Here is a 17,224-nt window from a genome sequence, read left to right as displayed (position 1 = left end):
TCCCTCTGCCCTGCCCCCACTCAGCCATGTGATCCAGGAACTCCTCCAGCACAGCCCTTCCCACACTGACAGAAACCATCTGTTTGCGTATCTGACTGCCCGTTATGCAGCTGAACAGGAATTGCTGAAGGCCCAAGCAGGTGCTCCCGCAGCTGCTACTCCCCACTGAAGCCTCGATTCCCAGCACAGCACATGACACACAGAAGATGCTCAAAACAATTTCCAGGAACGCAATGAGGTTTTCCTGGTGCTCTGGGGTATTTGTTTCACGGTGTATGAGAGCGGGGGTTGGTTCGAGGTCGGGGGATGGAATAGTCTTTACAGTTTTGTGTAGTTTTTTGGATGAGTTGGCTTGTTCACAAATGCTAAAAAACATAAACCCTTTGAGGTCAAGCGAAGGTATGGGTTCACATCTGGTTCCTGGCTTCCACCTCCCCCCCCCTCCCCTTTTCTCACCTGCCCTGTTCTCCAGCTCAGTCCCTGGCATCTTCATTAGTTACATCTGGGACCAATTCCATGAATCAGCAGGAAGAATTTCAGCAGCTCCAATCTCCATGAACTCACAGTTTTTTCATATACCTGGTCTGGCCCATGCTCAACCTTATTTCTGAGACTTAAGTCATATCTTGATTCCAAATCTTGTCAGGGCTCTGGGTCCTGTATTGTGGAGGGGACTGCTTCCTGCTGACAGACATTCTGGATGTCATGCCCTGTTTCTGTGTTTTTTTGGATCTCTAGAAGCTTCTCCTGGGCTCATGAGGCAGTATCATTAATGCGTATTTGACCAGATGCTGTTCTCTGTTATCCCAACACGAGCCCAGTTTTCAGTTGTGAATACCCATGGCTATGATGTCTTAACACCCCATGGGCCTTTTGTTCTTCATTCTAGCATACCCCCATGGGTAAGTTTAGCTCCAAGATCTTCCCCTCCCAGGCCATCCTGTACCTTCTCAGCCCCCACATCAGCTAAGGGCACCCTTTGGGTCTGTGCCATCACTACATCAGAGTCCCACCATAGGGGGACTTTGTAGCTGCGGGGCTGCCAGCTCCTCTGCCTGGCTGTGCTCAGAGCTAATCATGAAAACACCCAGAGGGGATGCACAGGGGCTTCAATCATATCTGTTAAGTTTTATTTCTGAGGTGGGTGATGGCTGCTTGGGTGTTTGCAACACTATTCCACACATGGGAAATACATACCAAAAAGGGAAAGTGGATCATAGTGAAGGACAGCGTGGGGCATGCAGGGAGGGAGGTGGGAGGACATAGAGCCACTCCTCTTGGCAGAGCCCAGAGGCTCTGGATTGCTCGGAGGTGGCCTGGGTGACAGCAGGAGATGAGGGAGCAGGAACAAGGACTTTGAGAAGTTGCACTTCTGAGTGTACTTAGCTGTGCTTCTGAGTCACTGAGGCCCCTCGTTCAGAGGCAGTTTCAGCTGCAGATTCAGAATCAGTAGCACTTTGATTGCATTTTGAGTGTCAGAGAATCAGAGGGCACTTTGTAAAAGCTCCTGTGCTGGAGTCCAGCTCCAGCAGGTCCAGGGCCCCCTGAAGGATGGATGGTGTCAGTGAAAGGGGGAGGGAATGAGAGAGCCACGAGTTTCTTTCTGATCGCCAGGCGGGCATCTCTGCTCTGACCTGAGAGCCAGCTTTATTTATGGAAAGAAATGTTGTGGGGTACAGCACAGAAGTGGCATTTGCCTTAGACAATGATTTCTGATGACAAATTCTTTGGTATGTAAAAATTTTCCAGAACATAGATTGGTAGAAGAATCATGCATAATCTTTATCAATAGTGATGGATGTAGGTGACTTAGGTGCTTATCACATGGGGAAGGAAGGTATCTCTAGCATTCAAATACAAGACAATGTTTTTAGCATAGCAAAGGCAAAAGTTAGTTCTTTTATGAGCATGGGTCAATAGCCTGTTTTCTTGAGGGCAAGAAAAACAAGTTTCTCAGGAAATGTAATATTTGCTCCTATAATCACAAAAGAAGAAATTCCTATAATAAGTTCCTTCACAAGGTGCAATCTGCATATTTTAGGATAAGGGGACAAGTGACTCCTGATACCAATCAGCAAGATGCCTTGGGGGTCAGTGTTCAAGCAAAAATAATTGAGTTGGTGGTAGATGGCTGTCTCCATCTGATGGCGGGAGGCTGTGCAAAACCTGCCTTAACCTCACAAGGAGTATTCTCAACTTAGTGAGTTCAGAAATGGCTCCTAACACTGCTGCTCGGAAGCCTCCTCCCACGTGTCCTTCCCAGGTCTCTGGGCAGCTGTCTCCTAGACCTGTCCCCTCCCAGACACAAGGGAGGTGTTCAACACCAGAGCAGAACTTCCTGGAGAGGGTGTCCACCATGCTTGTTGGCACAGAGCCCTCGATAAGTCAGGACCTTCCCATGCAGCTCAGAGGATATTCAGGAAAGGCAACTCCTGGGAGAGAAACCCACCGAAGAATTTCACCTCCCGGATACAGTCCTCCTTCAAAGGAACTGTCCTCGAAGCCTGAAAAGAAGCCTGTCTCTGACGCACTTACACAGAATTGTCGAGTTAGTTAATTAACACCAATGAGTTAACACTATTCAGTGACAGGTGTTAGGGGTAAACTGTTCTTCCAAACCATAAAAAATAACTTTGCTGATACCTATAATAATCAGTATGCTGTTTATTAAAAGTTACTATCAGTCTATCAAGGATTATCAGATATCTGGTTAAAGAGAAGTACTAAGATATGTGAAAGAGCAACTAACTGTGGGGGAAACAGATAAAAGAAAAAAAGAAAGAGATGTTGAACATTGAATTCATCTCAGAGATTTGAGAGCACAGAACATTTGTCCACAGCAGTGGGCTGCTATGGGGAAGGAGAAGCAACGGACATGAAAGAGGTCTTAAAGAATTAAACATTGGCTATAAAATGAAATAAAATGAAAAATCAATAGAATTGATTCATTGGTTTGCTGAAAACTAACTAATGTGGAAGATAAAGTTGAGAAAATAGCTCAGAATATAGGGGATGACCACAAGGGAAAATATAAGAAGGACATTGAAATGGAGCATAGATCTAGAAAGTTGTTAATAATGTAATTAGTCCAAGATGAGAGAACAAAGGTGGAGAAGCAAATAAACAATTAAAAACACAGCTTTCCAATGAAAACTACTTACGATGTATCAAGAACTGTTCTGTTACAATTAAAAAGTTCTTAGCATAAGGCTTGCAGAGAGACCCACCAGGATACCTACAAAGCTCCTCCGACCAGGAAAAAAAAAACCCAAAAAACAAAAAGACAAGCATAGGATTGCCATCATATACTTTTCATTAATGATACTGACTTTGGGCTCACCTGGGGGGCTCAGGCAGTTGAATGTCAGACTGGGGCTCAGGTCCTCATCTCACAGTTCATAAATTCAGGTAGCACATGGTGCTCTCTGCTGTCAGCACAGAGCCTGCTTCAGATCCTCTGTTCCCCCACTCTCTCTGCCCCTCTCCTGCCCATGCTCGCTCGCTCGCTCGCTCTCTCTCAAGAAAAAATGATTTGGGAAGACAGTAGAGCAAGATTTCAAAGTTCTCAGGAAATGTTATGTTGAACCTAAATGTTACAGCCAGCTAACCAGTTTCTCAAGAATCCGGGCAAAATAAGCGAATGACTCACAAAGTTTCTCCTGTTTACTCTTCCGGGGTGACTTGGGATGTAATTTAGGAGATGGAAAACCAAATCCAACAAACAGAAGAACTGCTGAGGAACAAAATGAAAAGAAATGTCAAATTATCAGCAGCCAAATAGGCCTAGAAAGCAATTGGCCCAAATTAGAACAGAGTAGACAGGAGGTGCTGACTGACGGACACTGACTACAAAACGTGTGTAACGAGCTGGAAGTCGGAGGTGTGTAAAAAGGTCTGCATATGTCTCTTCTCTCCATTAGAATAAAGTTAATAAAAGCTATTCAGGAGTGATGAGAAGACGGAGTGAACTGAAGTGTGACATGACCTGGAAAAATAGAATGGGTGTAGATAAAGGGAATGTATTTTCCCTTATTTTGGGGATGGACAATTGTGTTCATGTAAAATTGTGTTTACATCTTTATGGGCCTTACATACTGCTGGGTTCTGCATTTAGTGTTTATATAATCTTAATATTATGAATATCTCTCACTGGTTTTCAATTTTTAAAGTCAAGCTGTAGACAAAGTAGAGAAAACTAAATTAAAAACAGAACAGAGTACAGAGGTTCCAGCTTGGATAATGATATTAATCAGCTGACTAGTCGCAAAGAGGAAAGGGTGGGGCCGAGGCTAGCCCACAGAGGTCTGCTTTCCTCCTCTTACAGAACAGGGCGTGGGTCGAAGATGCCAGAAGTTGAAGAATCAAGAAGCCAGGATTGAGGCAGATTATCTAAAGGGATGCGTGGAATCTTTTAAGATCTCAGAATGTTCATGGAACTAATACAAATTGGAATGTGGAATGCACATGGACTCAGAGTACGAAGTGTATTAAATGCACACACGTTTCCTTGCAGGAAGCAGAGTATGTATTATTCAAAGTTGATAAGGCCCAAAACACAGGCACACACGTAAGGATTACTTCAGTGGTATAGACAGACCTAAAACCAGAACTGTTTAAATGTGGTTGTTTCTTAGTTGAACAAGGACAAGCAAGGGGGTGTTTAACATAATGGAGAGAGTTTCATTTGAATCATTAGGTACCTTTGAGGATATTTTTTTGATTATTATTTTCTTAATGTTTACATTTGGGGGGGACAGAGAGAGGGACACACAGAATCCAAAGTGGGCTCCAGGCTCTGAGCTGTCAGCGCAGAGCCTGACATGGGGCTCGAACTCACAAACTGTGAGATCATGACTTGAGCCAAAGTCAGATACTTAACTGACTGAACCACCCAGGCACCCTTGAGTTTATTTTTTTAAACATGTTATGAAGTCTTTTATAAATAATAGCATATATATTTAAAAGCTCTCCCAGTGACGTTTTTTTATCGTGAAGTAATCAGGAAGAGTGTACTCTATGTTCCAGGATATTCCAAGCCTCTGGCCCTCTGATCCCTGGTAGCCCTAAGAGAGCTGAGATCCCCAGGTGTCTGGCAGACACAGCCTGATTGCCGAAAACCTGGGAAGCCTGGGTCAGGGGAGGGGAGGAAGGCTTCTCCTGTGCGGTGGCCTTGCCAGTCTGCTCAGCAGGGGGCTCCAGAGAGTCAGTGCCCGGGAGAACCTCTTCCCATTGCACCTGTTCTTTCCCTTCCTCCTGCACATGGAGAGGGTGAGAGTCAGTCTAGGATAACTCACCAGCCTCCAGTCATCCACACTGGATTTTCCCTAAGCCTGAGCCGGGGCTTTAAAAAGAAAACTCCAAATCCTACAGTCCTTCTTTGCTTCATATTTGCTTCTCTGCTGGGAATTTCTCATGTTCTTTTTTCTGGAGGTTACCGCAGCTGCCTGTGACCTGTATTAAGGGGGGGCATCCCTAGGATGTCCCCAGGACAAGACCCATCACTTCAGGCTTTTCAGATAAGGGTTTCAGGGCATCGTTTTAGGAAGACCTTTTGTTCATGGGTGTCTAAAACAAGCCTTCTGGAATGTGTCCTTGTGGTCATTAGCCTCCCAGGTCTGAGTACTCACATCGTCAGTCTCTACTGCCATGCTAGTCAACACCCCAATCAGTGCTGACTCACCAGAGAGCCTGCGCAAAGCATCAGAGTCACTACTCTGAGGGTTCTGCCAAAGAAATGACAGGCAGCCTTTCTGGGAAGAGTCATATCTCCGATTGCGGCTGGACATTCATCAAGCATCAGGAGTTTGCCTGATCTTCCCCTTATCGGAGGCCAGGTCATCTCCTCACTCCGGTTACACTTTCCCACGCTACACCTCCCGGCATTCCTCGTCCACATTCCTTAGCCCAATCTTGACCTCAGCGGGTATCATTCTCCTCCAGCCTCATCTTACGATTGCTATGCCAGTGTGACTCAACAATTTCCAACAACGCGCTGAAATCCTTGGAATCTAAAGGACCGGTGGGGTCATTGAGTCATAGCAAATCAGAGTTGCCAGGGAGCTTGAGGTTACCCTGTGTCACTCCCCACTTTCCGATGGACAACTGAGGTACAAAAAGATGAGCAGCCTTGCCCAAAATCTTACAGCAAATAGTTCCTCAAAGTGGAACAGGAGGTCCAGAAATATACAAGCATCAAAGAGATAGGGGTATTCTGAGGACAATGAAAGATAATTACAAATTCTAGTAACTATTTTGGACTTCCTTCCCACAGATAGTAAGCAGCTGGCCTCTATATCCACCGAGGACAAGATACTGGGAAAAAAAGGTTCTTAATTATAATTTGAGTTTATATGTAAAATTAGAAGTGCTCTTTATTTTAATGTTTTGGGCTCAGAAATAGTGAATGGTGGAAGATGGTGGAAACCTCTTTTCCAGAGGACTCCCAGTCCAAGTGGTGTCCCCCCGTCGAGGTCTCCCAGCCCAGGTGGTGTCTCCCCCCAGAGGACTCCCAGCCCGGGTGGTGCCCTCTGGAGGACTCCCAGCCCAGGTGATGCCCTCCAGAGGACTCCCAGCCTGACTGGTGCTCCCTGGAGGACTCCCAACCCAGGTGGTGCTCCCTGGAGGACTCCCAGCCTGGATGGTGCTCCCTGGAGGACTCCCAGCCTGGGTGGTGCCCCTGGAGGACTCCCAATTCAGGTGGTGCTCCCTGGAGGACTCCCAGCCTGGATGGTGCCCCTCGGAGGACTCCCAGCCTGGGTGGTGCCCCCCCCAGGTCTCCCAGCCCAGGTGGTGTCTCCCCCCAGAGGAATCCCAGCCCGGGTGGTGCCCTCCAGAGGACTCCCGGCCCGGGTGGTGCCCCCCAGAGGACTCCCAGTCCAGGTGGAGGACTCCCAGCCTCGTGAGGGAGTGTGGGGGAGCAGCCACTGATTCTGTGTTACCTTCGTTGGGGGATCCACCTCACCACATGCCAATCACCTGAGCGGGATTTTATAGCCTGCATCAAGTGCTGTCACTGAGGCATCTCATCCAGGTGTCAGATCAGGAGGTCTGCTGCTGAGACCTACACCTCAGGAGTGCACAAATTTCTAAATAGGTGATATCAGATTTTCATGTCACTTTGAGAAATGAAAGCACGTGAGGACCATCAGGATAGGTAAAAACTTGAAGATCAGCCTTATTTATCTCTGGGGGCGGTTTGCAACTATTTCTCTGATGTTTGAAGTGCACCACAATACTTGCTTCTTGAGTCCTTTTTGCCTTAATTTGAAATATCTTCAGGGAAATGCTCTCTCTCAGTTTGTAGTAATAACTCACTAGCAAGCAGTTCTGAGGGGTTATTTATAACTGTCTGGGATCCTGAGGCCACTGGCTCAGACTTGGACTGTGAGTGGTCTGCAGTCAGACCGTGTTCCAGCCTCAGAATGGATACTGCCCTGTTCCCCAGGAAGCAAAGTAAAGAGCCGAGCTCAGGGACCTTCCCTCCTCTGACATCCTAGATGAAGGGGGAGAGTTCACATCTCCCGGACAGTATTTGTACTGCACCTTTTCCTCAGGATGTGTTCAGCGCGTTCTAATCTTCAGAAAGACTAACTCCCTGAACTTAAGGTTAGAAATAATTAGACAAGAAAACCCCTTCTCTTGATTTCTTGGAAGTAACCGAAATGATGAGTAGTGGAAAAATCACTGCAGGTCAGACCTCTCACTCTTCCTGAACCTTTGCACCGTATTGTTTATAGAAAGAATGTGTCCCTTGGCATGATAAGGTGAGTGTTGCTATTTCTGCCCTTTGACTGTTATGCTTTCCTATCATACGCAAAGGGGCAGAGAGCTACAGACACCTAAAAAAAAAACCCTAAAAAAATTGATTACTTGGGACTCTTCAGCACATTGCTACAGAAAACACCTCCCTTTGTCTTGGAAAACCCATTTCAGAAAAATGATTTAAATCTTGGCACAGAATAGATAGGTTTTACATCCTACTTTGATTGCCTTAGAGGTCAAGCATACAGTAAGCAACATTTACTTCTTAAGCTCCAAAGGGTATTAGGTGGCCTGTCTTTGTTTTCTTTTTCAGTGATTGACGTACGTTGAAGCATGTACAAGAATCACCTCACATAATGTGCCCTGAAAATAAGTTTGAACAGTCTTCCGTTCTCCAGAGTTCCAAGTCCTTGAAGTTAGGGATTGGCTTTTCATACGAGTCATGCCAAGATATCTTTTATCCTAAGATAGATCAGTGCCCTCGATAGAGAGGAGACTGAATACAAGTTTGCTCTACTGAGCACAGAAAAAGTTAAAAAACACTCTATGGTAATAGGAACTGTCTTGTGTCCTGGGAAAATAGCACGCTTGTCTATGAGGAGGCCGAAACCAAGTGGTATCATTATGCTAGTCTACCGATTTCTGAGTAGGCACACTCAGCCCACAAACAAGAAGACAATGTATACCAGGATGCAATATTATACTGTGTGTTACTAACTGAAATTTAAATAAGAACTTAAAATCTTAAAAAAAAAAAAGAGGAATACAAAAGCCAGGTGTCCCGGCCCATCTGACAGTACGAAGTTTGATGGTCTGATGTCAAGTGTTTGTTTCTTGGCTGAGGGTAATAGCCCGAGTGGTGAGAGCCCTCAGCCTACCCCTCACACAGGTGTGGCCTGGCTGTCCACTGTTCCAGTGTGATCAGAGCTCATTACATGTGTCCTCCTTGAACATCTCTCCCCAGAAACCTGGGCCTCACTGTGTAACTGGAAGGCCACGACTGTGTCACTGCCTTATGACTTCTGGAATAAATTCTAGAACTTTTGAATGCTCTCCAAAGTGCGTGCCTGGGATCTGTAGGCATAGAAAACACTTTGCAATTGAAAATTTGAGAGAGACAGCAGGTATCAATAAATCAATTTAATAAGAAAAAAGTCAGTTGGGAACATGAACTAATGTTTTTATAGGAATTTAAAATCAGAAATGTACTGACTCAAGTGTTTCGGATTAAACTCACTAAAGCAATAAATTCATATCTTATAAGTGAAGGCTTCTAATAAGATGATCTGGCCAGTTAATGAGGAGGTGACGTGATGTGCCAGGAAAGTCTCTGGGGCCAGTGCTTGGACATGTCATTCACAACTTCTACCTTTACTTCTCAAAATCTCGGAAGCCATCTCCCACTTTTTTTCTTTACTCCTACATTGGTTTTGTTATTATGACAAATATAAAATTTTGAATTTGATCCACGCCCAAGAAACACAAATTAGGCGAACACATTTTTCATCTTATTTCTATAAGGGAGTAAAGTGTTTTTTCTGCCATCTTAAGTTCTGTTCCTGGGGTCTGTAAATTAAACCAACAAAGGACAGAGTAAAAAGAGAGAAAGCATACAATTTTATTTTTAATGTTACATGCATGGGGGTGTCCCCCCACAAATGAAAATCCAAAGTAGCGGTTAGACTTGGAGTTGGGGAAATTATATAGCATTCAAATAAAGGGCAATATGTTGTGGAGAAGTGTCTAAATGAGGGAAAGGGGGTTTGAGCTTCTAGGGGTGATAAATTATGGGAAGGTAAACGTTCTGGAAAAACCAATGTTAGATAAGGGTTATTTAGTGAAGTTTGTTTATGGAGACTCACCTAGGTGCTGTTTCCACTTCCGGTGATAAGGGCTGCTCTCTTCCTGGTATGGGAGATGACAGGGGACACTTTCAAAAGGGGAATTCATGCTCTGCTTTTAGATAGATAGGAGGAGGGCAGAGAGCTCTTCCTATGTCTGTTTTGCTTAGTTGCTTTCAGTTCAAAATTATCATTACAGCAAAGTGCTATTTTTTTGAAGCTTAAAACAGCACCCCGTATTGGCTCCCAGCTCTGCAGGTGTGACTGTGTTCTCTGTGGCGGGCATGGCGAGGCTGAAACCAAGGTGTCAGCCCAGCTGAGGTCTCATCTGGAGGCTCTGGGGTAGGGGACAGGGAATCTGTCTCCAAACTCTTTTTTGTTCTTGGAAAAATTCAGTTCTTTGCAGCTGGAGGACTGACTTCGCCCTTTTCTTGGTGGCTGTCAGCAACTACAGGCCACTCACTTTCCTTGTCACATACCCTTCCATCTTCAAGCCAGTGAAGGCGTATCAAAATCTTCTCATGCTTCAGATCTCTGGGTAGCTCTTCTAGGACCAGCCAGAGAAAACTCAACATTATCCTCGGATAATTTCCTTTAATTACTTCTCCAAAATCCCTTCACAGCAGGATCTAGGTTCCTGTTTGATTGAACAAATGGGATCCCCTTAGAATCCTGTCCGCGGTGAGGTCTATGTCTCCTTCCTTGAATTTGAGCATGCTGAGACTACAGCTGAAGGGACACTGCATGACTTCCAAAGTGGTGTTACCTTGATGCCCTCCTCTGCCTGTGTTTCCCATCTCTTAAAGAAAAAAAAAACCCACTAAAGTCTGAGTGAGGAAATATTTGGATGTTGCACTTGGGTGAATGTATTCCACGTGGCCAGTGGAAGAGTGATGAGATACTGTGGGTAACTGGGGTCTCTAAGCCCCGGGATGACCTTCAGGACTCTGCGTCCTCACAGAGAAGCACGAATGAGGATAAATGCAAGTACTAGGATAATTCCCCACGTTGGGGCTCCAGGAGTAATCTAGAAAAAAAAAAAAAGAAAAACGTAAGTTCAGTGGGTATTGTTACCGTTTTAAGAAGGTCTGTAGAAAAGGGGTTGAATTAACCCACCAGGAGTCTACCAACTCTTTTTCTAGTTTCTGTGGATTAAGTGGACAGGAACTTCAGGTAATGAGTGTAGAACGGAGGTGGACATTTTTCATACTTTTCTCAAAGTTCTGTATCTGAAAGGAATCTTCATAGTAATAACTTAAAGCAAAGATCTCAAGCATTTCATTTTTTTCATTTTTTAATGTTTATTTATTTTTGAGAGAGAGAGAGAGAAAGGGAGACACAGAATCTGAAGCAGGCTCCAGGCTCTGAGCTGTCAGCACAGAGCCCAACGTGGGGCTCAAACTCAAGAACTGCAAGATCATGACCTGAGCTGAAGACGGACGTTTAATGGACTGAGCCACCCAGGTGCCCCTCAAACATTTCTTTTTAATGTGTAATCCACGCAACATTCAATGAGACCATTTTCAGGGCTGGTGCATCAGCAGGATCATAGGATGGAGTGTATGGCTTCACCAAACTTCTAAGTGAGGGAGAAAGAGAAGAACAAGCAAAGAAAGGAGGCAAAATTAAATAACACAAACTCATATAAATAAATAACATATAGATCAAGGTGGGAATTATCATGAGTTGGTATTTCTTCCATGGGAAAATGTTGGGAAGGTCCGAAAAAGCACAAGGTTCAGTTGACTGGTGGGCAAGAGGCACACGAGGATTCTGGAAAAGGAAATGTATTTCTGAGCAGGAAGTGATGTTAAGAAAAACATTATTGTGATTGTGTTACCTTTTTCTGGTGGGTGATTCCATTCTTCAAGAATCGTGACTTTCCAGGCACTTGCAGGAGAGAATCTTCTAAACAGATACATCTTGTGTCTCTTTGTGGAGCCCGAAGTTGCTGCGAGCATTGTGTCCAGAGGGCTTCCTTAGAGAAGCCAAGGGCACGGAAGTGGGGCAACTGACGCAATTCATTCTGGTCCCGCGAGTCTCTGCTTAATTTGAGAACACTCACTCTCTTATGGAGCTAGGGATCCAGATGAACTTCACAGCCTTATTTTCTTTTTTCCAGGAATTTCTGATCTCCTGTTAACCTTTAGATGCCCTATTAGATATTTATTTCATAGCGTGGACTTTCCCCATTCAGGTATTAATTCCTGACCTGATTTTTGATTGAGTATAGCCTTCCTGGATGAAAAGATCACATCCCTGAAAGCATATATTTTATAAGAAACTTTCTTTCTTTTAACAATGTCTTGAAGCCTTTATAGCCTACGTTTGCAAACTGTTACCCTTCTCCAGCAGGGTTTACTTTACAAATCTCACCATGGGATTTTAAAATGGAAATATTTTTAAAGCTACCACCCATGATTTGAGCCTTGAAATGATGCACATATCTGAACTGGCCAGATTTGGGGGAATACAAACACCATACCTAAATCCTACTTGGTCTCATTCAGGCCTTGCAGACATAGCGGGCTCTCTGCTGGCTGTCTTCCAGTGGATGCCAAGGGCTGCCATGGGGAGGCTGGGACCACCCATGGTGGTAGTCTCTTTACCAAGGTTTGGGCACCAGCCTACACAACTGGCAAGCAGCCTTAAGCTAAAGGGGAAAGCAATCCTGAGTTGGACCAGCTCTCCTCGGCCCCAAGTCCTCCCCAGTCAGAAGGACATCAACGAACTGCGTTGGGCAACCATGGGGGCTGGGGGGGGGGGCAGACAGAAAGGACTGCTCCATTGTTGCATCCAGAGCTTTTCCCATCCTCGTGACATCTGCTTGCCAAAGTTGAGCAGGTGGGGGTTGACTATGGAAAAAGAAAACATTATTAAACTCTTTGGAACCAGATGGCTTGCAGTGACAACTGTCATGGTGAGTGTAGCGCCCATGTGGGCACCTCACCCCAGAGGAGGGGTGGGGGGCTCCTTGCTTTGTCTAATTTGCATTCCTTTCCTTCCTCCTTTTCCTCCTCTCCTTCTTCTTTTTATTTTTTGATGTGTATCATTAACGTGCCAACTCCGGATTTTTAAAAAAATATCTGCATCATCAAACATTCCCTACCTCCCTCTGTCTCCCCCACCCGTAGGTATTTCACAGATACGGTCGGAACAGCTTGTACTCGGCTCCCTGGCGATCTGTACAGGCATCTCTGTCACTGAGTATTGCTAACTCAGAGGAAGTGTTAAGATTACGGGGATTTGTATTAGGTTACAGATTCTGAGACATCATGCGAGGTGGGGGGGACCACTAATGTTCCCTGGTGCGTTTTCGGAGCTTGAGCTCTCTGCCACCTGTGCAGTTTTCAAGGAAATGGCTGAGCGGTTTGGTTCTGGTCAGGTGGCGGGGAACGGGGACCTGTTAGGAGACACTTGTCTTCCCTTCAAATTGTGCCATGGAGCAGGAACAGAGGAAAAGCCCAGCTTGGCTCGTCACCCTTAGCATTGACCTGGTGTATGAGGGAATCAATGCCGAAATGCTCTGCTGATACAGTGATCTCTAAGATGGCTGGGGAAATACGGGCTCCTTTTGAGCAAGCTGTTTCCTTCCACAGGGCTGCTCTGTGTGGGGCTGCTCTTTCCCTCCCTGCTGCCTCAAGTGCTGTGGGGCGGGAGAGCCCGCGGCAGGAGACAGGTGTCGTGGGTTCTGAGCAGAGAACTGAAGCCATCTATGACCTTCCCCACTGGAAGGGAAGTGTGTGAGATGTGGGCTCTATTTATATGCAATGATCTAATCATCAGAGATCCTGGCCTCTTGGTTTATGGTTCACGGTATCCATCAATCTGTAGACAGTGTGAGTGACATCAGTCTGAAGATGGCTTCATTATGAATGCTTCTTGACCAGCTAAGGAAATGCACCTGATGATAATAGAGCTCCTCAAGTAATAAAAATAAAATCCCTCTCTAATCACAAATTATTTCAGAGTTAACAAATCCTAGTCCACATAACTTGTTTTATTTACTAGTTATAGGAAGTGGAGCTCTGGATTAGAGGGTAGGAAGGTGGCCCTGCTGGGGCTCAGTCTGGGGTCTGGTATGACTGGGGCCTGGCCTGGTTAATTGCAGAAGACTGGAAAGAGCCAGCCTCCTGCACTGCATGTCCTCGAAGGGAGTGGGGCAGGTGCTGAAGGGCCCCATGCCCAGGAGAGCTCGGCTGGGAAGTGAGTCCCACTGTGGCAATGGCCACTAGGGGGCGGTCACTGCAAATAGGTGGAAGCCCAAGAGCTGCTGGCTGACCAGGGGAAGATGTTATACTTGGAAATAGTAGAAGTTCCCAAACCTCGGCAAGTTGGGGGTGGCCTCAGGACATGTGGTTAAAGAGAGAGAGAATTCCTGCTGGAATTCACAAGTGGGGTTCAGATTCCCAACAGGATGATAGGAAACAACAAGACAGAACCCTAATGCTAGACAGTGCCAGGAAGGTTACTGAGGTCAGGAGCTGTCACTAGACCTGCAGACAAAATAGAGTTTTATCTCAGTGACCTGGTTATCAGAGCTGAGGCATAAGGTCAGGGTTAAATGAGCCGGCACATGGACCTGAGCCTGGAGCTCCTTTAGTCTCTTATTTTTCAGCTCAGGGGATGCTTAGCCTGGCTGGGCCTATTTATTGAGGGCCAATGTAAGATGGTGCGTGTAAGAAGGGAAGGAAGTGGATGGAGGAATGGGCTAGGGAAGCTGGGACCCAGCCCAACCAACTCAACGTGGCTGTTGTGAGTTCAACATGAAACATGGTTCATTAAAGCACTGAAACAGAAATCCATGTGTCAACTATTAGGTAAAATGGAGAATAACAGAACTGAAATTTCCTGGGACAGAGATGCCAGGATGTTTCCAACTGTTTCTGCGCAAACCCTCAGCCCATGGCTGGTTCACTTAGGCAACGCCTATTTCTTCTATTTATCTTCTGAAACTCTTTTCAATCACCTTTTCTCCGGGAAAACTTTATCTACAACCCCGCCTTGATGGCATCCTCCTTCAAAGTTTCTCAGAGCACTTAGCTGAGTTAGAATTTTACATAGTTTTCTTAATTAGTAAATTATCTTTGATCCCTCTCCCGCTAGAAGGTGAGTTTTGCCAGGACTGAGAATGTGTCTGTCCTGTTAGCTGCTGGATGCCTAGAACCCAGCCCAGCGCCAGGTGTATTTCAGGTGCTGAATGAGTATTTGTTGAATGAATGAATGAATGAATATTTTGAGAGAAATCAGAATATTTTTTGGTAGGCAACACCAGGAGAATGACCATCATAACTGGTATTGAAGAGCACCGGTGAAAATAGATCATTCTGTAAACACATACCAAGGTGTCTGGGGATACCAGATTGTAGGGAGTTACAAAGCCTCTGGATATTAATGATCAGGTCCTTATACCATAGGCCCTGGTTTGACATAAAAATAAGCAAAAATGAAGATCAATAGATTCTTCAAGGAAATTCAAGTTCATCTATAGGGCAGGCACATGGCAGCAAACTCCTAGCCTAGTTTTCCTTCTCCCTATCCTTTACTCTATATCCTGCACAAATCTATGTAAAGAAATAATATAAAAAAATTGAACACATTCTTTTAGGGGAAAATAACTCATGCCCATAGCCAGAGGAAGTCTGTGGAAGTGGGGTACCCTTCATTTGGTTCTGCTGCATGTTAAAGTTCTTTGATTTCTAGCAGCAGCAGAATCTAATATTGGCTTTGTGTAAGTCATATAAACAAAGGGAAAGCTGAAAGCCTGGGTTTGGGAATAAATATGAATCAAAACATTTCTATGTAGTCAAAACCACTGCTTAGTTTTGCTTGGTTATAGCTGTGTTGCAATTCTTTAAATGTTTACTTATTTATTTTGGGAGAGAGAGCAAAAGAGACAAAGGGAGAGAGAGAATCCCAAGCAGATAAAAGCTGTCAGTGCAGAGCTCAGTGCTGGGCTCCATCTCATGAAACTCGAGGTCATGACCTGAACTGAAATCAAGAGTTGGATGCTTAACCAACTGAACCGCCTAGGCGCCCATGTAGCTCTGTTTTAAAAAGCAGTCCTGTTTTTATTCTATTTATCGTGTTGCTTGGGTCTCCATTTCAGGTGAGATCATGTGCTGGGGTTGTTCCCAGCCCAGAACACCATAAAGCTTCTAGTAGACTTTACCCAAGGGAAGGAGAACATTTCTCAAAGGAAAATCCAAGTGCTATTTCCCCAAAGAATGAGTGAGAGTTTAGAGAAGTATCAACAGATGAACGAGTGAACAAAATGTGGCGTAGACATACAATGGAATATTATTCAGCCTTAGAATGATTAAAATTCTGATACAATGTGGATGAGCCTTGAAAACATGCTAAGTGACATAAGCCAGAGGCAGAAAGGCAAATAGCGTGCGATTCTAGTTATGTGAGGTGCCTATGTCTAATTCATAGAGACAGAGAGTACATTACTGTTGTCAGGGCCTCGGTGGGGGGCGGGGAGGGGAAATGATGAAATTATGTTTGATGGGGACGGTTTCAGTTTGAGTGGGGAAAACTCTAAGTGGATGCTGGTTATATGCACAACAATGTGAGTATAGCTAATGCTGCTGAACTGTGCACTTAAAATGGTTAAAATGATCAATTTTATGGTTTGTAAATTTTGCCACCATAAAATAAGAGTGCACGACAGCCAACATCAAGCAGTGTCAAGCCAAGGAGAATGGAAGGTCATGGTCATTGGAAAGAAAGGCCACCGAGGCACCTGGTGTAGGATCAGATGCCTGGACTCAAGTCCCAGTTCTTCAGTGTAACCTTGAGGGAGTGACCAAGCTTCTCTGAGCCTCCTTTGCTCATTTGTGAATAAAAATCCTGGCCCCATTATCTATCACATAAGAACCGGGCTATCCTGTGAAAGTATTTCTGTGAACTTACAAAACTACAGAGGACAGCATTACAATCGGAGGGATGAAAAGCCCTTCGCAAAGCCATATTTCCCTGGCCTGGATGAGAAGTGGCGACCACTACTCTCTTAGGCTAGTAAGTGTTCTGGAGATGGTGTTCACAGATGGAAGGCAAGGGTTAGAATAAAAATATGGGCAGGGTAGGAGACAGCTATTCGTGTACATGCTACAGGATCGAAACGGGTCTGAATTGCCCTTCTGTGCTGCTGCTCCATTAAGATTTCACAGCCCTCAGTGAAAGGCTCAGACATATCCTTAACCAATGAAGCAGCTGGATTTCCCACGGAGAGTCTCTAAATGGCCTAACAACAGTGGAGCTGTTAATTGATGTCCGTAAGAACCAGCAAGGGGTGCCTGTTGGATACTTATCATCTATTCCTGGTACAGGGTTTGGGCAAATAAAAGAATGATTGATTTCAGACAAAATTCCAAACGTTTGGTTTTAGAAGCCAATCATCAATTTCTATGCCAACAGCGTATTTGCTACCATGAGATGCAACAAAACAAAACAAAACAAAACAAAACAGGATAAGGCAGATTTGATTGCAAGATTCCTCTGGGTCTGTCATTTTACTGGATTAAGACCTTCAGAGGGGGTCCATTGGAGTTATAACTTGATCAACTTTAAAGGTTATTGGAAGAAATGGTGGTAGCTTTTCTAGTTTTAGGTAGAAT

Source organism: Suricata suricatta, chromosome 7 (genome assembly GCF_006229205.1).
Source record: "Suricata suricatta isolate VVHF042 chromosome 7, meerkat_22Aug2017_6uvM2_HiC, whole genome shotgun sequence".
NCBI classification, from domain to species: Eukaryota; Metazoa; Chordata; class Mammalia; order Carnivora; family Herpestidae; genus Suricata; species Suricata suricatta.
This window is presented reverse-complemented; position numbering follows the sequence as displayed.